The sequence below is a fragment of the Astatotilapia calliptera genome, chromosome 3, assembly GCF_964374335.1.
Source record: "Astatotilapia calliptera chromosome 3, fAstCal68.1, whole genome shotgun sequence".
Classification (NCBI taxonomy): Eukaryota; Metazoa; Chordata; class Actinopteri; order Cichliformes; family Cichlidae; genus Astatotilapia; species Astatotilapia calliptera.
In genome coordinates this window covers 23,335,437-23,359,315 of record NC_137424.1, presented here as the reverse complement: position 1 = coordinate 23,359,315, position 23,879 = coordinate 23,335,437, and the positions used below count along the sequence as shown (strand labels likewise).

The window sequence follows — 23,879 nt, the reverse complement described above, 5'->3', positions numbered from 1 at the left end:
AGGTATGGTTAAAGGATTGTCTTCGTAACTTCAGGTACTTGCCACCTAATCAGTTGAATCCATAAATTGAGACATTGTGCTGGGGCCAGCAGCTTACGGCCATACCACCCTGAGCACGCCCGACCTCGTCTGATCTCGGAAGCTAAGCAGGGCTGGGCTTGGTTAGTACTTGGATGGGAGACTGCCTGGGAATACCTGGTGCTGTAAGCCTTTCATTTTCATGTCATTGAACCGCTTTTGATCCAGAGAAGGGGTGTATTAAAAGACCAAAAGCAGCTGCCCATTAATGAGGGCACATTAACGACATTGCTTTTGGCTGTTTTCCAATGTCTTGTGCTGCTAGCTGATGCCACCTACACCACACCAGGGCCTGAGTGACCGGCTGGGGCCACTTACACCACATCAGGGCCTGTGGCTGCTGGCTGAGGCCACTTACACCACACCAGGGCCTGTGGCTGCTGGCTGAGGCCACTTACACCACACCAGGGCCTGTGGCTGCTGGCTGAGGCCACCTACACCACACCAGGGCCTTAGTTGCTATTGAGGCCAATTACACCACACCAGGGCCTGTGGCTGCTGGCTGAGGCCACTTACACCACACCAGGGCATTAGTTGCTATTGAGGCCACTTACACCACACCAGGGCCTGTGGCTGCTGGCTGAGGCCACCTACACCACACCAGGGCATTAGTTGCTATTGAGGCCAATTACACCACACCAGGGTCTGTGGCTCTTGCTCAGGCCACTTACACCACACCAGGGCCTGTGGCACTGGCTGAGGCCACTTACACCACACCAGGGCCTGTGGCTCTGGCTGAGGCCACTTACACCACACCAGGGCCTGTGGCTGCTGGCTGAGGCCACTTACACCACACCAGGGCCTGTGGCTGCTGGCTGAGGCCACTTACACCACACCAGTGCCTGTGGCTTCTGGCTGAGGCCACTTACACCACACCAGGGCCTGTGGCTCTTGCTCAGGCCACTCACATCACACCAGGCCCTGCGCTTCTGGCCGAGGCCATCTTCACCAAACCAGGCCCTGTGCTGCTAGCTGTGGCCATGTACAACACACCAGGCCCTGTGCTGGTTCCTGAGGCCATCTTCAACAATCCAGGGCCTGTGCTGTTAGATAAATGCTAAACTGAGCCTTTGGGTTAGGGTATTATGCAAACATGCAGGTATGGTTAAAGGATTGTCTTCGTAACTTCAGGTACTTGCCACCTAATCAGTTGAATCCATAAATTGAGACATTGTGCTGGGGCCAGCAGCTTACGGCCATACCACCCTGAGCACGCCTGACCTCGTCTGATCTCTGAAGCTAAGCAGGGCTGGGCTTGGTTAGTACTTGGATGGGAGACTACCTGGGAATACCTGGTGCTGTAAGCCTTTCATTTTCATGTCATTGAACCGCTTTTGATCCAGAGAAGGGGTGTATTAAAAGACCAAAACCAGCTGCCCATTAATGAGGGCACATTAACGACATTGCTTTTGGCTGTTTTCCAATGTCTTGTGCTGCTAGCTGATGCCACCTACACCACACCAGGGCCTGAGTGACCGGCTGGGGCCACTTACACCACATCAGGGCCTGTGGCTGCTGGCTGAGGCCACTTACACCACACCAGGGCCTGTGGCTGCTGGCTGAGGCCACTTACACCACACCAGGGCATTAGTTGCTATTGAGGCCAATTACACCACACCAGGGTCTGTGGCTCTTGCTCAGGCCACTTACACCACACCAGGGCCTGTGGCACTGGCTGAGGCCACTTACACCACACCAGGGCCTGTGGCTGCTGGCTGAGGCCACCTACACCACACCAGGGCATTAGTTGCTATTGAGGCCAATTACACCACACCAGGGTCTGTGACTCTTGCTCAGGCCACTTACACCACACCAGGGCCTGTGGCACTGGCTGAGGCCACTTACACCACACCAGGGCCTGTGGCTGCTGGCTGAGGCCACTTACACCACACCAGGGCCTGTGGCTGCTGGCTGAGGTCACTTACACCACACCAGGGCCTGTGGCTGCTGGCTGAGGCCACTTACACCACACCAGGGCCTGTGGCTGTTGGCTGAGGTCACTTACACCACACCAGGGCCTGTGGCTTCTGGCTGAGGCCACTTACACCACACCAGGGCCTGTGGCTCTTGCTCAGGCCACTTACACCACACCAGGGCCTGTGGCTGCTGGCTCAGGCCACTTACACCACACCAGGGCCTGTGGCTGCTGGCTGAGGCCACTTACACCACACCAGGGCCTGTGGCTGCTGGCTGAGGGCACTTACACCACACCAGGGCCTGTGGCTGCTGGCTGAGGCCACTTACACCACACCAGGGCCTGTGGCTGCTGGCTGAGGCCACTTACACCACACCAGGGCATTAGTTGCTATTGAGGCCCCTTACACCACACCAGGGCCTGTGGCACTGGCTGAGGCCACTTACACCACACCAGGGCCTGTGGCTGCTGGCTGAGGCCACCTACACCACACCAGGGCATTAGTTGCTATTGAGGCCAATTACACCACACCAGGGCCTGTGGCACTGGCTGAGGCCACTTACACCACACCAAGGCCTGTGGCTGCTGGCTGAGGCCACTTACACCACGCCAGGGCCTGTGGCTGCTGGCTGAGGTCACTTACACCACACCAGGGCCTGTGGCTGCTGGCTGAGGGCACTTACACCACACCAGTGCCTGTGGCTTCTGACTGAGGCCACTTACACCACACCAGGGCCTGTGGCTGCTGGCTCAGGCCACTTACACCACACCAGTGCCTGTGGCTGCTGGCTGAGGCCACTTACACCACACCAGGGCCTGTGGCTGCTGGCTGAGGCCACTTACACCACATCAGTGCCTGTGGCTGCTGGCTGAGGCCACTTACACCACACCAGGGCATTAGTTGCTATTGAGGCCCCTTACACCACACCAGGGCCTGTGGCACTGGCTGAGGCCACTTACACCACACCAGGGCCTGTGGCTGCTGGCTGAGGCCACCTACACCACACCAGGGCATTAGTTGCTATTGAGGCCAATTACACCACACCAGGGTCTGTGGCTCTTGCTCAGGCCACTTACACCACACCAGGGCCTGTGGCACTGGCTGAGGCCACTTACACCACACCAGGGCCTGTGGCTGCTGGCTGAGGCCACTTACACCACACCAGGGCATTAGTTGCTATTGAGGCCACTTACACCACACCAGGGCCTGTGGCTGCTGGCTGAGGCCACCTACACCACACCAGGGCATTAGTTGCTATTGAGGCCAATTACACCACACCAGGGTCTGTGGCTCTTGCTCAGGCCACTTACACCACACCAGGGCCTGTGGCACTGGCTGAGGCCACTTACACCACACCAGGGCCTGTGGCTCTGGCTGAGGCCACTTACACCACACCAGGGCCTGTGGCTGCTGGCTGAGGCCACTTACACCACACCAGGGCCTGTGGCTGCTGGCTGAGGCCACTTACACCACACCAGGGCCTGTGGCTGCTGGCTGAGGCCACTTACACCACACCAGTGCCTGTGGCTTCTGGCTGAGGCCACTTACACCACACCAGGGCCTTAGTTGCTATTGAGGCCAATTACACCACACCAGGGTCTGTGACTCTTGCTCAGGCCACTTACACCACACCAGGGCCTGTGGCACTGGCTGAGGCCACTTACACCACACCAGGGCCTGTGGCTGCTGGCTGAGGCCAATTACACCACACCAGGGCCTGTGGCTCTTGCTCAGGCCACTCACATCACACCAGGCCCTGCGCTTCTGGCCGAGGCCATCTTCACCAAACCAGGCCCTGTGCTGCTAGCTGTGGCCATGTACAACACACCAGGCCCTGTGCTGGTTCCTGAGGCCATCTTCAACAATCCAGGGCCTGTGCTGTTAGATAAATGCTAAACTGAGCCTTTGGGTTAGGGTATTATGCAAACATGCAGGTATGGTTAAAGGATTGTCTTCGTAACTTCAGGTACTTGCCACCTAATCAGTTGAATCCATAAATTGAGACATTGTGCTGGGGCCAGCAGCTTACGGCCATACCACCCTGAGCACGCCCGACCTCGTCTGATCTCGGAAGCTAAGCAGGGCTGTGCTTGGTTAGTACTTGGATGGGAGACTACCTGGGAATACCTGGTGCTGTAAGCCTTTCTTTTTCATGTCATTGAACCGCTTTTGATCCAGAGAAGGGGTGTATTAAAAGACCAAAAGCAGCTGCCCATTAATGAGGGCACATTAACGACATTGATTTTGGCTGTTTTCCAATGTCTTGTGCTGCTAGCTGATGCCACCTACACCACACCAGGGCCTGAGTGACCGGCTGGGGCCACTTACACCACATCAGGGCCTGTGGCTGCTGGCTGAGGCCACTTACACCACACCAGGGCCTGTGGCTGCTGGCTGAGGCCACTTACACCACACCAGGGCATTAGTTGCTATTGAGGCCAATTACACCACACCAGGGTCTGTGGCTCTTGCTCAGGCCACTTACACCACACCAGGGCCTGTGGCACTGGCTGAGGCCACTTACACCACACCAGGGCCTGTGGCTGCTGGCTGAGGCCACTTACACCACACCAGGGCATTAGTTGCTACTACCTGGGAATACCTGGTGCTGTAAGCCTTTCATTTTCATGTCATTGAACCGCTTTTGATCCAGAGAAGGGGTGTATTAAAAGACCAAAAGCAGCTGCCCATTAATGAGGGCACATTAACGACATTGCTTTTGGCTGTTTTCCAATGTCTTGTGCTGCTAGCTGATGCCACCTACACCACACCAGGGCCTGAGTGACCGGCTGGGGCCACTTACACCACATCAGGGCCTGTGGCTGCTGGCTGAGGCCACTTACACCACACCAGGGCCTGTGGCTGCTGGCTGAGGCCACTTACACCACACCAGGGCATTAGTTGCTATTGAGGCCAATTACACCACACCAGGGTCTGTGGCTCTTGCTCAGGCCACTTACACCACATCAGGGCCTGTGGCACTGGCTGAGGCCACTTACACCACACCAGGGCATTAGTTGCTATTGAGGCCAATTACACCACACCAGGGTCTGTGACTCTTGCTCAGGCCACTTACACCACACCAGGGCCTGTGGCACTGGCTGAGGCCACTTACACCACACCAGGGCCTGTGGCTGCTGGCTGAGGCCACTTACACCACACCAGGGCCTGTGGCTGCTGGCTGAGGTCACTTACACCACACCAGTGCCTGTGGCTGCTGGCTGAGGGCACTTACACCACACCAGTGCCTGTGGCTTCTGGCTGAGGCCACTTACACCACACCAGGGCCTGTGGCTGCTGGCTGAGGCCACTTACACCACACCAGGGCCTGTGGCTGCTGGCTGAGGTCACTTACACCACACCAGTGCCTGTGGCTGCTGGCTGAGGGCACTTACACCACACCAGTGCCTGTGGCTTCTGGCTGAGGCCACTTACACCACACCAGGGCCTGTGGCTCTTGCTCAGGCCACTTACACCACACCAGGGCCTGTGGCTGCTGGCTGAGGGCACTTACACCACACCAGTGCCTGTGGCTGCTGGCTGAGGCCACTTACACCACACCAGGGCATTAGTTGCTATTGAGGCCCCTTACACCACACCAGGGCCTGTGGCACTGGCTGAGGCCACTTACACCACACCAGGGCCTGTGGCTGCTGGCTGAGGCCACTTACACCACACCAGGGCCTGTGGCTGCTGGCTGAGGCCACTTACACCACACCAGAGCCTGTGGCTGCTGGCTGAGGCCACTTACACCACACCAGGGACTGTGGCTGCTGGCTGAGGCCACTTACACCACACCAGTGCCTGTGGCTTCTGGCTGAGGCCACTTACACCACACCAGGGCCTGTGGCTCTTGCTCAGGCCACTCACATCACACCAGGCCCTGCGCTTCTGGCCGAGGCCATCTTCACCAAACCAGGCCCTGTGCTGCTAGCTGTGGCCATGTACAACACACCAGGCCCTGTGCTGGTTCCTGAGGCCATCTTCAACAATCCAGGGCCTGTGCTGTTAGATAAATGCTAAACTGAGCCTTTGGGTTAGGGTATTATGCAAACATGCAGGTATGGTTAAAGGATTGTCTTCGTAACTTCAGGTACTTGCCACCTAATCAGTTGAATCCATAAATTGAGACATTGTGCTGGGGCCAGCAGCTTACGGCCATACAACCCTGAGCATGCCCGACCTCGTCTGATCTCGGAAGCTAAGCAGGGCTGGGCTTGTTTAGTACTTGGATGGGAGACTGCCTGGGAATACCTGGTGCTGTAAGCCTTTCTTTTTCATGTCATTGAACCGCTTTTGATCCAGAGAAGGGGTGTATTAAAAGACCAAAAGCAGCTGCCCATTAATGAGGGCACATTAACGACATTGCTTTTGGCTGTTTTCCAATGTCTTGTGCTGCTAGCTGATGCCACCTACACCACACCAGGGCCTGAGTGACCGGCTGGGGCCACTTACACCACATCAGGGCCTGTGGCTGCTGGCTGAGGCCACTTACACCACACCAGGGCCTGTGGCTGCTGGCTGAGGCCACTTACACCACATCAGGGCATTAGTTGCTATTGAGGCCAATTACACCACACCAGGGTCTGTGGCTCTTGCTCAGGCCACTTACACCACATCAGGGCCTGTGGCACTGGCTGAGGCCACTTACACCACACCAGGGCCTGTGGCTGCTGGCTGAGGCCACCTACACCACACCAGGGCATTAGTTGCTATTGAGGCCAATTACACCACACCAGGGTCTGTGACTCTTGCTCAGGCCACTTACACCACACTAGGGCCTGTGGCACTGGCTGAGGCCACTTACACCACACCAGGGCCTGTGGCTGCTGGCTGAGGCCACTTACACCACACCAGGGCCTTTGGCTGCTGGCTGAGGTCACTTACACCACACCAGTGCCTGTGGCTGCTGGCTGAGGGCACTTACACCACACCAGTGCCTGTGGCTTCTGGCTGAGGCCACTTACACCACACCAGGGCCTGTGGCTGCTGGCTGAGGCCACTTACACCACACCAGGGCCTGTGGCTGCTGGCTGAGGTCACTTACACCACACCAGTGCCTGTGGCTGCTGGCTGAGGGCACTTACACCACACCAGTGCCTGTGGCTTCTGGCTGAGGCCACTTACACCACACCAGGGCCTGTGGCTGCTGGCTGAGGCCACTTACACCACACCAGGGCCTGTGGCTGCTGGCTGAGGGCACTTACACCACACCAGTGCCTGTGGCTGCTGGCTGAGGCCACTTACACCACACCAGGGCATTAGTTGCTATTGAGGCCCCTTACACCACACCAGGGCCTGTGGCACTGGCTGAGGCCACTTACACCACACCAGGGCCTGTGGCTGCTGGCTGAGGCCACCTACACCACACCAGGGCATTAGTTGCTATTGAGGCCAATTACACCACACCAGGGTCTGTGACTCTTGCTCAGGCCACTTACACCACACCAGGGCCTTTGGCACTGGCTGAGGCCACTTACACCACACCAGGGCCTTTGGCACTGGCTGAGGCCACTTACACCACACCAGGGCCTGTGGCTGCTGGCTGAGGCCACTTACACCACACCAGGGCCTGTGGCTGCTGGCTGAGGTCACTTACACCACACCAGGGCCTGTGGCTGCTGGCTGAGGGCACTTACACCACACCAGTGCCTGTGGCTTCTGGCTGAGGCCACTTACACCACACCAGGGCCTGTGGCAGCTGGCTCAGGCCACTTACACCACACCAGGGCCTGTGGCTGCTGGCTGAGGCCACTTACACCACACCAGGGCCTGTGGCTGCTGGCTGAGGCCACTTACACCACACCAGTGCCTGTGGCTGCTGGCTGAGGCCACTTACACCACACCAGGGCATTAGTTGCTATTGAGGCCCCTTACACCACACCAGGGCCTGTGGCACTGGCTGAGGCCACTTACACCACACCAGGGCCTGTGGCTGCTGGCTGAGGCCACTTACACCTCACCAGGGCATTAGTTGCTATTGAGGCCAATTACACCACACCAGGGTCTGTGGCTCTTGCTCAGGCCACCTACACCACACCAGGGCCTGTGGCACTGGCTGAGGCCACTTACACCACACCAGGGCCTGTGGCTCTGGCTGAGGCCACTTACACCACACCAGGGCCTGTGGCTGCTGGCTGAGGCCATTTACACCACACCAGGGCCTGTGGCTGCTGGCTGAGGCCACTTACACCACACCAGGGCCTGTGGCTGCTGGCTGAGGCCACTTACACCACACCAGGGCCTGTGGCTCTTGCTCAGGCCACTCACATCACACCAGGCCCTGCGCTTCTGGCCGAGGCCATCTTCACCAAACCAGGCCCTGTGCTGCTAGCTGTGGCCATGTACAACACACCAGGGCCTGTGCTGTTAGATAAATGCTAAACTGAGCCTTTGGGTTAGGGTATTATGCAAACATGCAGGTATGGTTAAAGGATTGTCTTCGTAACTTCAGGTACTTGCCACCTAATCAGTTGAATCCATAAATTGAGACATTGTGCTGGGGCCAGCAGCTTACGGCCATACCACCCTGAGCACGCCCGACCTCGTCTGATCTCGGAAGCTAAGCAGGGCTGGGCTTGGTTAGTACTTGGATGGGAGACTACCTGGGAATACCTGGTGCTGTAAGCCTTTCATTTTCATGTCATTGAACCGCTTTTGATCCAGAGAAGGGGTGTATTAAAAGACCAAAAGCAGCTGCCCATTAATGAGGGCACATTAAGGACATTGCTTTTGGCTGTTTTCCAATGTCTTGTGCTGCTAGCTGATGCCACCTACACCACACCAGGGCCTGAGTGACCGGCTGGGGCCACTTACACCACATCAGGGCCTGTGGCTGCTGGCTGAGGCCACTTACACCACACCAGGGCCTGTGGCTGCTGGCTGAGGCCACTTACACCACACCAGGGCCTGTGGCTGCTGGCTGAGGCCACTTACACCACACCAGGGCATTAGTTGCTATTGAGGCCACTTACACCACACCAGGGCCTGTGGCTGCTGGCTGAGGCCACCTACACCACACCAGGGCATTAGTTGCTATTGAGGCCAATTACACCACACCAGGGTCTGTGGCTCTTGCTCAGGCCACTTACACCACACCAGGGCCTGTGGCACTGGCTGAGGCCACTTACACCACACCAGGGCCTGTGGCTCTGGCTGAGGCCACTTACACCACACCAGGGCCTGTGGCACTGGCTGAGGCCACTTACACCACACCAGGGCCTGTGGCTGCTGGCTGAGGCCACTTACACCACACCAGGGCCTGTGGCACTGGCTGAGGCCACTTACACCACACCAGGGCCTTAGTTGCTATTGAGGCCACTTACACCACACCAGGGCCTGTGGCAGTGGCTGAGGCCACTTACACCACACCAGGGCCTGTGGCTGCTGGCTGAGGCCACTTACACCACACCAGGGCATTAGTTGCTATTGAGGCCACTTACACCACACCAGGGCCTGTGGCTGCTGGCTGAGGCCACCTACACCACACCAGGGCATTAGTTGCTATTGAGGCCAATTACACCACACCAGGGTCTGTGGCACTGGCTGAGGCCACTTACACCACACCAGGGCCTGTGGCACTGGCTGAGGCCACTTACACCACACCAGGGCCTGTGGCTGCTGGCTGAGGCCACTTACACCACACCAGGGCCTGTGGCTGCTGGCTGAGGCCACTTACACCACACCAGGGCCTGTGGCTGCTGGCTGAGGCCACTTACACCACACCAGGGCATTAGTTGCTATTGAGGCCCCTTACACCACACCAGGGCCTGTGGCACTGGCTGAGGCCACTTACACCACACCAGGGCCTGTGGCTGCTGGCTGAGGCCACCTACACCACACCAGGGCATTAGTTGCTATTGAGGCCAATTACACCACACCAGGGTCTGTGACTCTTGCTCAGGCCACTTACACCACACCAGGGCCTGTGGCACTGGCTGAGGCCACTTACACCACACCAGGGCCTGTGGCTGCTGGCTGAGGCCACTTACACCACACCAGGGCCTGTGGCTGCTGGCTGAGGTCACTTACACCACACCAGGGCCTGTGGCTGCTGGCTGAGGGCACTTACACCACACCAGTGCCTGTGGCTTCTGGCTGAGGCCACTTACACCACACCAGTGCCTGTGGCTTCTGGCTCAGGCCACTTACACCACACCAGGGCCTGTGGCTGCTGGCTGAGGCCACTTACACCACACCAGGGCCTGTGGCTGCTGGCTGAGGCCACTTACACCACACCAGTGCCTGTGGCTGCTGGCTGAGGCCACTTACACCACACCAGGGCATTAGTTGCTATTGAGGCCCCTTACACCACACCAGGGCCTGTGGCACTGGCTGAGGCCACTTACACCACACCAGGGCCTGTGGCTGCTGGCTGAGGCCACCTACACCTCACCAGGGCATTAGTTGCTATTGAGGCCAGTTACACCACACCAGGGTCTGTGGCTCTTGCTCAGGCCACTTACACCACACCAGGGCCTGTGGCACTGGCTGAGGCCACTTACACCACACCAGGGCCTGTGGCACTGGCTGAGGCCACTTACACCACACCAGGGCCTGTGGCTCTGGCTGAGGCCACTTACACCACACCAGGGCCTGTGGCTGCTGGCTGAGGCCACTTAAACCACACCAGGGCCTGTGGCTGCTTGCTGAGGCCACTTACACCACACCAGTGCCTGTGGCTTCTGGCTGAGGCCACTTACACCACACCAGGGCCTGTGGCTCTTGCTCAGGCCACTCACATCACACCAGGCCCTGCGCTTCTGGCCGAGGCCATCTTCACCAAACCAGGCCCTGTGCTGCTAGCTGTGGCCATGTACAACACACCAGGCCCTGTGCTGGTTCCTGAGGCCATCTTCAACAATCCAGGGCCTGTGCTGTTAGATAAATGCTAAACTGAGCCTTTGGGTTAGGGTATTATGCAAACATGCAGGTATGGTTAAAGGATTGTCTTCGTAACTTCAGGTACTTGCCACCTAATCAGTTGAATCCATAAATTGAGACATTGTGCTGGGGCCAGCAGCTTACGGCCATACCACCCTGAGCACGCCCGACCTCGTCTGATCTTGGAAGCTAAGCAGGGCTGGGCTTGGTTAGTACTTGGATGGGAGACTGCCTGGGAATACCTGGTGCTGTAAGCCTTTCATTTTCATGTCATTGAACCGCTTTTGATCCAGAGAAGGGGTGTATTAAAAGACCAAAAGCAGCTGCCCATTAATGAGGGCACATTAACGACATTCCTTTTGGCTGTTTTCCAATGTCTTGTGCTGCTAGCTGATGCCACCTACACCACACCAGGGCCTGAGTGACCGGCTGGGGCCACTTACACCACATCAGGGCCTGTGGCTGCTGGCTGAGGCCACTTACACCACACCAGGGCCTGTGGCTGCTGGCTGAGGCCACTTACACCACACCAGGGCCTGTGGCTGCTGGCTGAGGCCACCTACACCACACCAGGGTCTTAGTTGCTATTGAGGCCAATTACACCACACCAGGGTCTGTGGCTCTTGCTCAGGCCACTTACACCACACCAGGGCCTGTGGCTGCTGGCTGAGGCCACTTACACCACACCAGGGCATTAGTTGCTATTGAGGCCACTTACACCACACCAGGGCCTGTGGCTGCTGGCTGAGGCCACCTACACCACACCAGGGCATTAGTTGCTATTGAGGCCAATTACACCACACCAGGGTCTTTGGCTCTTGCTCAGGCCACTTACACCACACCAGGGCCTGTGGCTCTGGCTGAGGCCACTTACACCACACCAGGGCCTGTGGCTGCTGGCTGAGGCCACTTACACCACACCAGTGCCTGTGGCTTCTGGCTCAGGCCACTCACATCACACCAGGCCCTGCGCTTCTGGCCGAGGCCATTTTCACCAAACCAGGCCCTGTGCTGCTAGCTGTGGCCATGTACAACACACCAGGCCCTGTGCTGGTTCCTGAGGCCATCTTCAACAATCCAGGGCCTGTGCTGTTAGATAAATGCTAAACTGAGCCTTTGGGTTAGGGTATTATGCAAACATGCAGGTATGGTTAAAGGATTGTCTTCGTAACTTCAGGTACTTGCCACCTAATCAGTTGAATCCATAAATTGAGACATTGTGCTGGGGCCAGCAGCTTACGGCCATACCACCCTGAGCACGCCCGACCTCGTCTGATCTCGGAAGCTAAGCAGGGCTGGGCTTGGTTAGTACTTGGATGGGAGACTGCCTGGGAATACCTGGTGCTGTAAGCCTTTCATTTTCATGTCATTGAACCGCTTTTGATGCAGAGAAGGGGTGTATTAAAAGACCAAAAGCAGCTGCCCATTAATGAGGGCACATTAACGACATTGCTTTTGGCTGTTTTCCAATGTCTTGTGCTGCTAGCTGATGCCACCTGCACCACACCAGGGCCTGAGTGACCGGCTGGGGCCACTTACACCACATCAGGGCCTGTGGCTGCTGGCTGAGGCCACTTACACCACACCAGGGCCTGTGGCTGCTGGCTGAGGCCACTTACACCACACCAGGGCATTAGTTGCTATTGAGGCCAATTACACCACACCAGGGTCTGTGGCTCTTGCTCAGGCCACTTACACCACACCAGGGCCTGTGGCACTGGCTGAGGCCACTTACACCACACCAGGGCCTGTGGCTGCTGGCTGAGGCCACCTACACCACACCAGGGCATTAGTTGCTATTGAGGCCAATTACACCACACCAGGGTCTGTGACTCTTGCTCAGGCCACTTACACCACACCAGTGCCTGTGGCACTGGCTGAGGCCACTTACACCACACCAGGGCCTTGTGCTGCTGGCTGAGGCCACTTACACCACACCAGTGCCTGTGGCTGCTGGCTGAGGCCACTTACACCACACCAGGGCATTAGTTGCTATTGAGGCCCCTTACACCACACCAGGGCCTGTGGCACTGGCTGAGGCCACTTACACCACACCAGGGCCTGTGGCTGCTGGCTGAGGCCACCTACACCACACCAGGGCATTAGTTGCTATTGAGGCCAATTACACCACACCAGGGTCTGTGACTCTTGCTTTGGCCACTTACACCACACCAGGGCCTGTGGCTGCTGGCTGAGGCCACTTACACCACACCAGGGCCTGTGGCTGCTGGCTGAGGGCACTTACACCACACCAGTGCCTGTGGCTTCTGGCTGAGGCCACTTACACCACACCAGGGCCTGTGGCTCTTGCTCAGGCCACTTACACCACACCAGGGCCTGTGGCACTGGCTGAGGCCACTTACACCACACCAGGGCCTGTGGCTGCTGGCTGAGGGCACTTACACCACACCAGGGCCTGTGGCTGCTGGCTGAGGGCACTTACACCACACCAGTGCCTGTGGCTGCTGGCTGATGCCACTTACAGCACACCAGGGCATTAGTTGCTATTGAGGCCCCTTACACCACACCAGGGCCTGTGGCTGCTGGCTGAGGCCACTTACACCACACCAGGGCCTGTGGCTGCTGGCTGAGGCCACTTACACCACACCAGGGCATTAGTTGCTATTGAGGCCAATTACACCACACCAGGGTCTGTGGCTCTTGCTCAGGCCACTTACACCACACCAGGGCCTGTGGCACTGGCTGAGGCCACTTACACCACACCAGGGCCTGTGGCTGCTGGCTGAGGCCACTTACACCACACCAGGGCCTGTGGCTGCTGGCTGAGGCCACTTACACCACACCAGGGCCTGTGGCTGCTGGCTGAGGCCACTTACACCACACCAGTGCCTGTGGCTTCTGGCTGAGGCCACTTACACCACACCAGGGCCTGTGGCTCTTGCTCAGGCCACTCACATCACACCAGGCCCTGCGCTTCTGGCCGAGGCCATCTTCACCAAACCAGGCCCTGTGCTGCTAGCTGTGGCCATGTACAACACACCAGGCCCTGTGCTGGTTCCTGAGGCCATCTTCAACAATCCAGGGCCTGTGCTGTTAGATAAATGCTAAACTGAGCCTTTGGGTTAGGGTATTATGCAAACATGCAGGTATGGTTAAAGGATTGTCTTCGTAACTTCAGGTACTTGCCACCTAATCAGTTGAATCCATAAATTGAGACATTGTGCTGGGGCCAGCAGCTTACGGCCATACCACCCTGAGCACGCCCGACCTCGTCTGATCTCGGAAGCTAAGCAGGGCTGGGCTTGGTTAGTACTTGGATGGGAGACTGCCTGGGAATACCTGGTGCTGTAAGCCTTTCATTTTCATGTCATTGAACCGCTTTTGATCCAGAGAAGGGGTGTATTAAAAGACCAAAAGCAGCTGCCCATTAATGAGGGCACATTAACGACATTGCTGTTGGCTGTTTTCCAATGTCTTGTGCTGCTAGCTGATGCCACCTACACCACACCAGGGCCTGAGTGACCGGCTGGGGCCACTTACACCACATCAGGGCCTGTGGCTGCTGGCTGAGGCCACTTACACCACACCAGGGCCTGTGGCTGCTGGCTGAGGCCACTTACACCACACCAGGGCATTAGTTGCTATTGAGGCCAATTACACCACACCAGGGTCTGTGGCTCTTGCTCAGGCCACTTACACCACACCAGGGCCTGTGGCACTGGCTGAGGCCACTTACACCACACCAGGGCCTGTGGCTGCTGGCTGAGGCCACCTACACCACACCAGCGCCTTAGTTGCTATTGAGGCCACTTACACCACACCAGGGCCTGTGGCACTGGCTGAGGCCACTTACACCACACCAAGGCCTGTGGCTGCTGGCTGAGGCCACTTACACCACACCAGGGCATTAGTTGCTATTGAGGCCACTTACACCACACCAGGGCCTGTGGCTGCTGGCTGAGGCCACCTACACCACACCAGGGCATTAGTTGCTATTGAGGCCAATTACACCACACCAGGGTCTGTGGCTCTTGCTCAGGCCACTTACACCACACCAGGGCCTGTGGCTCTGGCTGAGGCCACTTACACCACACCAGGGCCTGTGGCTGCTGGCTGAGGCCACTTACACCACACCAGGGCCTGTGGCTGCTGGCTGAGGCCACTTACACCACACCAGGGCCTGTGGCTGCTGGCTGAGGCCACTTACACCACACCAGTGCCTGTGGCTTCTGGCTGAGGCCACTTACACCACACCAGGGCCTTAGTTGCTATTGAGGCCAATTACACCACACCAGGGTCTGTGACTCTTGCTCAGGCCACTTACACCACACCAGGGCCTGTGGCACTGGCTGAGGCCACTTACACCACACCAGGGCCTGTGGCTGCTGGCTGAGGCCACTTACACCACACCAGGGCCTGTGGCTGCTGGCTGAGGCCAATTACACCACACCAGGGCCTGTGGCTCTTGCTCAGGCCACTCACATCACACCAGGCCCTGCGCTTCTGGCCGAGGCCATCTTCACCAAACCAGGCCCTGTGCTGCTAGCTGTGGCCATGTACAACACACCAGGCCCTGTGCTGGTTCCTGAGGCCATCTTCAACAATCCAGGGCCTGTGCTGTTAGATAAATGCTAAACTGAGCCTTTGGGTTAGGGTATTATGCAAACATGCAGGTATGGTTAAAGGATTGTCTTCGTAACTTCAGGTACTTGCCACCTAATCAGTTGAATCCATAAATTGAGACATTGTGCTGGGGCCAGCAGCTTACGGCCATACCACCCTGAGCACGCCCGACCTCGTCTGATCTCGGAAGCTAAGCAGGGCTGGGCTTGGTTAGTACTTGGATGGGAGACTGCCTGGGAATACCTGGTGCTGTAAGCCTTTCATTTTCATGTCATTGAACCGCTTTTGATCCAGAGAAGGGGTGTATTAAAAGACCAAAAGCAGCTGCCCATTAATGAGGGCACATTAACGACATTGCTTTTGGCTGTTTTCCAATGTCTTGTGCTGCTAGCTGATGCCACCTACACCACACCAGGGCCTGAGTGACCGGCTGGGGCCACTTACACCACATCAGGGCCTGTGGCTGCTGGCTGAGGCCACTTACACCACACCAGGGCCTGTGGCTGCTGGCTGAGGCCACTTACACCACACCAGGGCCTGTGGCTGCTGGCTGAGGCCACCTACACCACACCAGGGCCTTAGTTGCTATTGAGGCCAATTACACCACACCAGGGCCTGTGGCTGCTGGCTGAGGCCACTTACACCACACCAGGGCATTAGTTGCTATTGAGGCCACTTACACCACACCAGGGCCTGTGGCTGCTGGCTGAGGCCACCTACACCACACCAGGGCATTAGTTGCTATTGAGGCCAATTACACCACACCAGGGTCTGTGGCTCTTGCTCAGGCCACTTACACCACACCAGGGCCTGTGGCACTGGCTGAGGCCACTTACACCACACCAGGGCCTGTGGCTCTGGCTGAGGCCACTTACACCACACCAGGGCCTGTGGCTGCTGGCTGAGGCCACTTACACCACACCAGGGCCTGTGGCTGCTGGCTGAGGCCACTTACACCACACCAGTGCCTGTGGCTTCTGGCTGAGGCCACCTACACCACACCAGGGCCTGTGGCTCTTGCTCAGGCCACTCACATCACACCAGGCCCTGCGCTTCTGGCCGAGGCCATCTTCACCAAACCAGGCCCTGTGCTGCTAGCTGTGGCCATGTACAACACACCAGGCCCTGTGCTGGTTCCTGAGGCCATCTTCAACAATCCAGGGCCTGTGCTGTTAGATAAATGCTAAACTGAGCCTTTGGGTTAGGGTATTATGCAAACATGCAGGTATGGTTAAAGGATTGTCTTCGTAACTTCAGGTACTTGCCACCTAATCAGTTGAATCCATAAATTGAGACATTGTGCTGGGGCCAGCAGCTTACGGCCATACCACCCTGAGCACGCCTGACCTCGTCTGATCTCTGAAGCTAAGCAGGGCTGGGCTTGGTTAGTACTTGGATGGGAGACTACCTGGGAATACCTGGTGCTGTAAGCCTTTCATTTTCATGTCATTGAACCGCTTTTGATCCAGAGAAGGGGTGTATTAAAAGACCAAAACCAGCTGCCCATTAATGAGGGCACATTAACGACATTGCTTTTGGCTGTTTTCCAATGTCTTGTGCTGCTAGCTGATGCCACCTACACCACACCAGGGCCTGAGTGACCGGCTGGGGCCACTTACACCACATCAGGGCCTGTGGCTGCTGGCTGAGGCCACTTACACCACACCAGGGCCTGTGGCTGCTGGCTGAGGCCACTTACACCACACCAGGGCATTAGTTGCTATTGAGGCCAATTACACCACACCAGGGTCTGTGGCTCTTGCTCAGGCCACTTACACCACACCAGGGCCTGTGGCACTGGCTGAGGCCACTTACACCACACCAGGGCCTGTGGCTGCTGGCTGAGGCCACCTACACCACACCAGGGCATTAGTTGCTATTGAGGCCAATTACACCACACCAGGGTCTGTGACTCTTGCTCAGGCCACTTACACCACACCAGGGCCTGTGGCACTGGCTGAGGCCACTTACACCACACCAGGGCCTGTGGCTGCTGGCTGAGGCCACTTACACCACACCAGGGCCTGTGGCTGCTGGCTGAGGTCACTTACACCACACCAGGGCCTGTGGCTGCTGGCTGAGGCCACTTACACCACACCAGGGCCTGTGGCTGTTGGCTGAGGTCACTTACACCACACCAGGGCCTGTGGCTTCTGGCTGAGGCCACTTACACCACACCAGGGCCTGTGGCTCTTGCTCAGGCCACTTACACCACACCAGGGCCTGTGGCTGCTGGCTCAGGCCACTTACACCACACCAGGGCCTGTGGCTGCTGGCTGAGGCCACTTACACCACACCAGGGCCTGTGGCTGCTGGCTGAGGGCACTTACACCACACCAGGGCCTGTGGCTGCTGGCTGAGGCCACTTACACCACACCAGGGCCTGTGGCTGCTGGCTGAGGCCACTTACACCACACCAGGGCATTAGTTGCTATTGAGGCCCCTTACACCACACCAGGGCCTGTGGCACTGGCTGAGGCCACTTACACCACACCAGGGCCTGTGGCTGCTGGCTGAGGCCACCTACACCACACCAGGGCATTAGTTGCTATTGAGGCCAATTACACCACACCAGGGCCTGTGGCACTGGCTGAGGCCACTTACACCACACCAAGGCCTGTGGCTGCTGGCTGAGGCCACTTACACCACGCCAGGGCCTGTGGCTGCTGGCTGAGGTCACTTACACCACACCAGGGCCTGTGGCTGCTGGCTGAGGGCACTTACACCACACCAGTGCCTGTGGCTTCTGACTGAGGCCACTTACACCACACCAGGGCCTGTGGCTGCTGGCTCAGGCCACTTACACCACACCAGTGCCTGTGGCTGCTGGCTGAGGCCACTTACACCACACCAGGGCCTGTGGCTGCTGGCTGAGGCCACTTACACCACATCAGTGCCTGTGGCTGCTGGCTGAGGCCACTTACACCACACCAGGGCATTAGTTGCTATTGAGGCCCCTTACACCACACCAGGGCCTGTGGCACTGGCTGAGGCCACTTACACCACACCAGGGCCTGTGGCTGCTGGCTGAGGCCACCTACACCACACCAGGGCATTAGTTGCTATTGAGGCCAATTACACCACACCAGGGTCTGTGGCTCTTGCTCAGGCCACTTACACCACACCAGGGCCTGTGGCACTGGCTGAGGCCACTTACACCACACCAGGGCCTGTGGCTGCTGGCTGAGGCCACTTACACCACACCAGGGCATTAGTTGCTATTGAGGCCACTTACACCACACCAGGGCCTGTGGCTGCTGGCTGAGGCCACCTACACCACACCAGGGCATTAGTTGCTATTGAGGCCAATTACACCACACCAGGGTCTGTGGCTCTTGCTCAGGCCACTTACACCACACCAGGGCCTGTGGCACTGGCTGAGGCCACTTACACCACACCAGGGCCTGTGGCTCTGGCTGAGGCCACTTACACCACACCAGGGCCTGTGGCTGCTGGCTGAGGCCACTTACACCACACCAGGGCCTGTGGCTGCTGGCTGAGGCCACTTACACCACACCAGGGCCTGTGGCTGCTGGCTGAGGCCACTTACACCACACCAGTGCCTGTGGCTTCTGGCTGAGGCCACTTACACCACACCAGGGCCTTAGTTGCTATTGAGGCCAATTACACCACACCAGGGTCTGTGACTCTTGCTCAGGCCACTTACACCACACCAGGGCCTGTGGCACTGGCTGAGGCCACTTACACCACACCAGGGCCTGTGGCTGCTGGCTGAGGCCAATTACACCACACCAGGGCCTGTGGCTCTTGCTCAGGCCACTCACATCACACCAGGCCCTGCGCTTCTGGCCGAGGCCATCTTCACCAAACCAGGCCCTGTGCTGCTAGCTGTGGCCATGTACAACACACCAGGCCCTGTGCTGGTTCCTGAGGCCATCTTCAACAATCCAGGGCCTGTGCTGTTAGATAAATGCTAAACTGAGCCTTTGGGTTAGGGTATTATGCAAACATGCAGGTATGGTTAAAGGATTGTCTTCGTAACTTCAGGTACTTGCCACCTAATCAGTTGAATCCATAAATTGAGACATTGTGCTGGGGCCAGCAGCTTACGGCCATACCACCCTGAGCACGCCCGACCTCGTCTGATCTCGGAAGCTAAGCAGGGCTGTGCTTGGTTAGTACTTGGATGGGAGACTACCTGGGAATACCTGGTGCTGTAAGCCTTTCTTTTTCATGTCATTGAACCGCTTTTGATCCAGAGAAGGGGTGTATTAAAAGACCAAAAGCAGCTGCCCATTAATGAGGGCACATTAACGACATTGATTTTGGCTGTTTTCCAATGTCTTGTGCTGCTAGCTGATGCCACCTACACCACACCAGGGCCTGAGTGACCGGCTGGGGCCACTTACACCACATCAGGGCCTGTGGCTGCTGGCTGAGGCCACTTACACCACACCAGGGCCTGTGGCTGCTGGCTGAGGCCACTTACACCACACCAGGGCATTAGTTGCTATTGAGGCCAATTACACCACACCAGGGTCTGTGGCTCTTGCTCAGGCCACTTACACCACACCAGGGCCTGTGGCACTGGCTGAGGCCACTTACACCACACCAGGGCCTGTGGCTGCTGGCTGAGGCCACTTACACCACACCAGGGCATTAGTTGCTACTACCTGGGAATACCTGGTGCTGTAAGCCTTTCATTTTCATGTCATTGAACCGCTTTTGATCCAGAGAAGGGGTGTATTAAAAGACCAAAAGCAGCTGCCCATTAATGAGGGCACATTAACGACATTGCTTTTGGCTGTTTTCCAATGTCTTGTGCTGCTAGCTGATGCCACCTACACCACACCAGGGCCTGAGTGACCGGCTGGGGCCACTTACACCACATCAGGGCCTGTGGCTGCTGGCTGAGGCCACTTACACCACACCAGGGCCTGTGGCTGCTGGCTGAGGCCACTTACACCACACCAGGGCATTAGTTGCTATTGAGGCCAATTACACCACACCAGGGTCTGTGGCTCTTGCTCAGGCCACTTACACCACATCAGGGCCTGTGGCACTGGCTGAGGCCACTTACACCACACCAGGGCATTAGTTGCTATTGAGGCCAATTACACCACACCAGGGTCTGTGACTCTTGCTCAGGCCACTTACACCACACCAGGGCCTGTGGCACTGGCTGAGGCCACTTACACCACACCAGGGCCTGTGGCTGCTGGCTGAGGCCACTTACACCACACCAGGGCCTGTGGCTGCTGGCTGAGGTCACTTACACCACACCAGTGCCTGTGGCTGCTGGCTGAGGGCACTTACACCACACCAGTGCCTGTGGCTTCTGGCTGAGGCCACTTACACCACACCAGGGCCTGTGGCTGCTGGCTGAGGCCACTTACACCACACCAGGGCCTGTGGCTGCTGGCTGAGGTCACTTACACCACACCAGTGCCTGTGGCTGCTGGCTGAGGGCACTTACACCACACCAGTGCCTGTGGCTTCTGGCTGAGGCCACTTACACCACACCAGGGCCTGTGGCTCTTGCTCAGGCCACTTACACCACACCAGGGCCTGTGGCTGCTGGCTGAGGGCACTTACACCACACCAGTGCCTGTGGCTGCTGGCTGAGGCCACTTACACCACACCAGGGCATTAGTTGCTATTGAGGCCCCTTACACCACACCAGGGCCTGTGGCACTGGCTGAGGCCACTTACACCACACCAGGGCCTGTGGCTGCTGGCTGAGGCCACTTACACCACACCAGGGCCTGTGGCTGCTGGCTGAGGCCACTTACACCACACCAGAGCCTGTGGCTGCTGGCTGAGGCCACTTACACCACACCAGGGACTGTGGCTGCTGGCTGAGGCCACTTACACCACACCAGTGCCTGTGGCTTCTGGCTGAGGCCACTTACACCACACCAGGGCCTGTGGCTCTTGCTCAGGCCACTCACATCACACCAGGCCCTGCGCTTCTGGCCGAGGCCATCTTCACCAAACCAGGCCCTGTGCTGCTAGCTGTGGCCATGTACAACACACCAGGCCCTGTGCTGGTTCCTGAGGCCATCTTCAACAATCCAGGGCCTGTGCTGTTAGATAAATGCTAAACTGAGCCTTTGGGTTAGGGTATTATGCAAACATGCAGGTATGGTTAAAGGATTGTCTTCGTAACTTCAGGTACTTGCCACCTAATCAGTTGAATCCATAAATTGAGACATTGTGCTGGGGCCAGCAGCTTACGGCCATACAACCCTGAGCATGCCCGACCTCGTCTGATCTCGGAAGCTAAGCAGGGCTGGGCTTGTTTAGTACTTGGATGGGAGACTGCCTGGGAATACCTGGTGCTGTAAGCCTTTCTTTTTCATGTCATTGAACCGCTTTTGATCCAGAGAAGGGGTGTATTAAAAGACCAAAAGCAGCTGCCCATTAATGAGGGCACATTAACGACATTGCTTTTGGCTGTTTTCCAATGTCTTGTGCTGCTAGCTGATGCCACCTACACCACACCAGGGCCTGAGTGACCGGCTGGGGCCACTTACACCACATCAGGGCCTGTGGCTGCTGGCTGAGGCCACTTACACCACACCAGGGCCTGTGGCTGCTGGCTGAGGCCACTTACACCACATCAGGGCATTAGTTGCTATTGAGGCCAATTACACCACACCAGGGTCTGTGGCTCTTGCTCAGGCCACTTACACCACATCAGGGCCTGTGGCACTGGCTGAGGCCACTTACACCACACCAGGGCCTGTGGCTGCTGGCTGAGGCCACCTACACCACACCAGGGCATTAGTTGCTATTGAGGCCAATTACACCACACCAGGGTCTGTGACTCTTGCTCAGGCCACTTACACCACACTAGGGCCTGTGGCACTGGCTGAGGCCACTTACACCACACCAGGGCCTGTGGCTGCTGGCTGAGGCCACTTACACCACACCAGGGCCTTTGGCTGCTGGCTGAGGTCACTTACACCACACCAGTGCCTGTGGCTGCTGGCTGAGGGCACTTACACCACACCAGTGCCTGTGGCTTCTGGCTGAGGCCACTTACACCACACCAGGGCCTGTGGCTGCTGGCTGAGGCCACTTACACCACACCAGGGCCTGTGGCTGCTGGCTGAGGTCACTTACACCACACCAGTGCCTGTGGCTGCTGGCTGAGGGCACTTACACCACACCAGTGCCTGTGGCTTCTGGCTGAGGCCACTTACACCACACCAGGGCCTGTGGCTGCTGGCTGAGGCCACTTACACCACACCAGGGCCTGTGGCTGCTGGCTGAGGGCACTTACACCACACCAGTGCCTGTGGCTGCTGGCTGAGGCCACTTACACCACACCAGGGCATTAGTTGCTATTGAGGCCCCTTACACCACACCAGGGCCTGTGGCACTGGCTGAGGCCACTTACACCACACCAGGGCCTGTGGCTGCTGGCTGAGGCCACCTACACCACACCAGGGCATTAGTTGCTATTGAGGCCAATTACACCACACCAGGGTCTGTGACTCTTGCTCAGGCCACTTACACCACACCAGGGCCTTTGGCACTGGCTGAGGCCACTTACACCACACCAGGGCCTTTGGCACTGGCTGAGGCCACTTACACCACACCAGGGCCTGTGGCTGCTGGCTGAGGCCACTTACACCACACCAGGGCCTGTGGCTGCTGGCTGAGGTCACTTACACCACACCAGGGCCTGTGGCTGCTGGCTGAGGGCACTTACACCACACCAGTGCCTGTGGCTTCTGGCTGAGGCCACTTACACCACACCAGGGCCTGTGGCAGCTGGCTCAGGCCACTTACACCACACCAGGGCCTGTGGCTGCTGGCTGAGGCCACTTACACCACACCAGGGCCTGTGGCTGCTGGCTGAGGCCACTTACACCACACCAGTGCCTGTGGCTGCTGGCTGAGGCCACTTACACCACACCAGGGCATTAGTTGCTATTGAGGCCCCTTACACCACACCAGGGCCTGTGGCACTGGCTGAGGCCACTTACACCACACCAGGGCCTGTGGCTGCTGGCTGAGGCCACTTACACCTCACCAGGGCATTAGTTGCTATTGAGGCCAATTACACCACACCAGGGTCTGTGGCTCTTGCTCAGGCCACCTACACCACACCAGGGCCTGTGGCACTGGCTGAGGCCACTTACACCACACCAGGGCCTGTGGCTCTGGCTGAGGCCACTTACACCACACCAGGGCCTGTGGCTGCTGGCTGAGGCCATTTACACCACACCAGGGCCTGTGGCTGCTGGCTGAGGCCACTTACACCACACCAGGGCCTGTGGCTGCTGGCTGAGGCCACTTACACCACACCAGGGCCTGTGGCTCTTGCTCAGGCCACTCACATCACACCAGGCCCTGCGCTTCTGGCCGAGGCCATCTTCACCAAACCAGGCCCTGTGCTGCTAGCTGTGGCCATGTACAACACACCAGGGCCTGTGCTGTTAGATA

At 57.9% G+C, this 23,879-nt stretch overlaps 10 non-coding genes and 2 pseudogenes across 10 annotated transcripts; all 12 read left to right on the top strand.

The window, feature by feature from the left end:
- Positions 1-91: 91 nt before the first annotated feature.
- Positions 92-210, top strand: LOC145426438 (5S ribosomal RNA). The gene has a single exon (XR_013907148.1). It is a non-coding gene; the product is annotated as a 5S ribosomal RNA (ribosomal RNA).
- Positions 211-1,266: 1,056 nt separating this feature from the next.
- LOC145426918 (5S ribosomal RNA) lies at positions 1,267-1,385 on the top strand. The gene has a single exon (XR_013907639.1). It is a non-coding gene; the product is annotated as a 5S ribosomal RNA (ribosomal RNA).
- Positions 1,386-4,017: 2,632 nt separating this feature from the next.
- On the top strand, positions 4,018-4,136 carry LOC145427152 (5S ribosomal RNA). The gene has a single exon (XR_013907877.1). It is a non-coding gene; the product is annotated as a 5S ribosomal RNA (ribosomal RNA).
- A 2,008-nt stretch (positions 4,137-6,144) lies between these two features.
- Positions 6,145-6,263, top strand: LOC145427348 (5S ribosomal RNA; annotated as a pseudogene).
- Positions 6,264-8,505: 2,242 nt separating this feature from the next.
- On the top strand, positions 8,506-8,624 carry LOC145427662 (5S ribosomal RNA). The gene has a single exon (XR_013908204.1). It is a non-coding gene; the product is annotated as a 5S ribosomal RNA (ribosomal RNA).
- Positions 8,625-11,015: 2,391 nt separating this feature from the next.
- LOC145426947 (5S ribosomal RNA) lies at positions 11,016-11,134 on the top strand. The gene has a single exon (XR_013907669.1). It is a non-coding gene; the product is annotated as a 5S ribosomal RNA (ribosomal RNA).
- A 977-nt stretch (positions 11,135-12,111) lies between these two features.
- Positions 12,112-12,230, top strand: LOC145426437 (5S ribosomal RNA). Its single transcript, XR_013907147.1, has one exon. It is a non-coding gene; the product is annotated as a 5S ribosomal RNA (ribosomal RNA).
- Positions 12,231-14,073: 1,843 nt separating this feature from the next.
- On the top strand, positions 14,074-14,192 carry LOC145426436 (5S ribosomal RNA). The gene has a single exon (XR_013907146.1). It is a non-coding gene; the product is annotated as a 5S ribosomal RNA (ribosomal RNA).
- Positions 14,193-15,600: 1,408 nt separating this feature from the next.
- LOC145426435 (5S ribosomal RNA) lies at positions 15,601-15,719 on the top strand. Its single transcript, XR_013907145.1, has one exon. It is a non-coding gene; the product is annotated as a 5S ribosomal RNA (ribosomal RNA).
- Positions 15,720-16,775: 1,056 nt separating this feature from the next.
- On the top strand, positions 16,776-16,894 carry LOC145426917 (5S ribosomal RNA). The gene has a single exon (XR_013907638.1). It is a non-coding gene; the product is annotated as a 5S ribosomal RNA (ribosomal RNA).
- Positions 16,895-19,526: 2,632 nt separating this feature from the next.
- On the top strand, positions 19,527-19,645 carry LOC145427151 (5S ribosomal RNA). The gene has a single exon (XR_013907876.1). It is a non-coding gene; the product is annotated as a 5S ribosomal RNA (ribosomal RNA).
- Positions 19,646-21,653: 2,008 nt separating this feature from the next.
- On the top strand, positions 21,654-21,772 carry LOC145427347 (5S ribosomal RNA; annotated as a pseudogene).
- Positions 21,773-23,879: the final 2,107 nt, after the last annotated feature.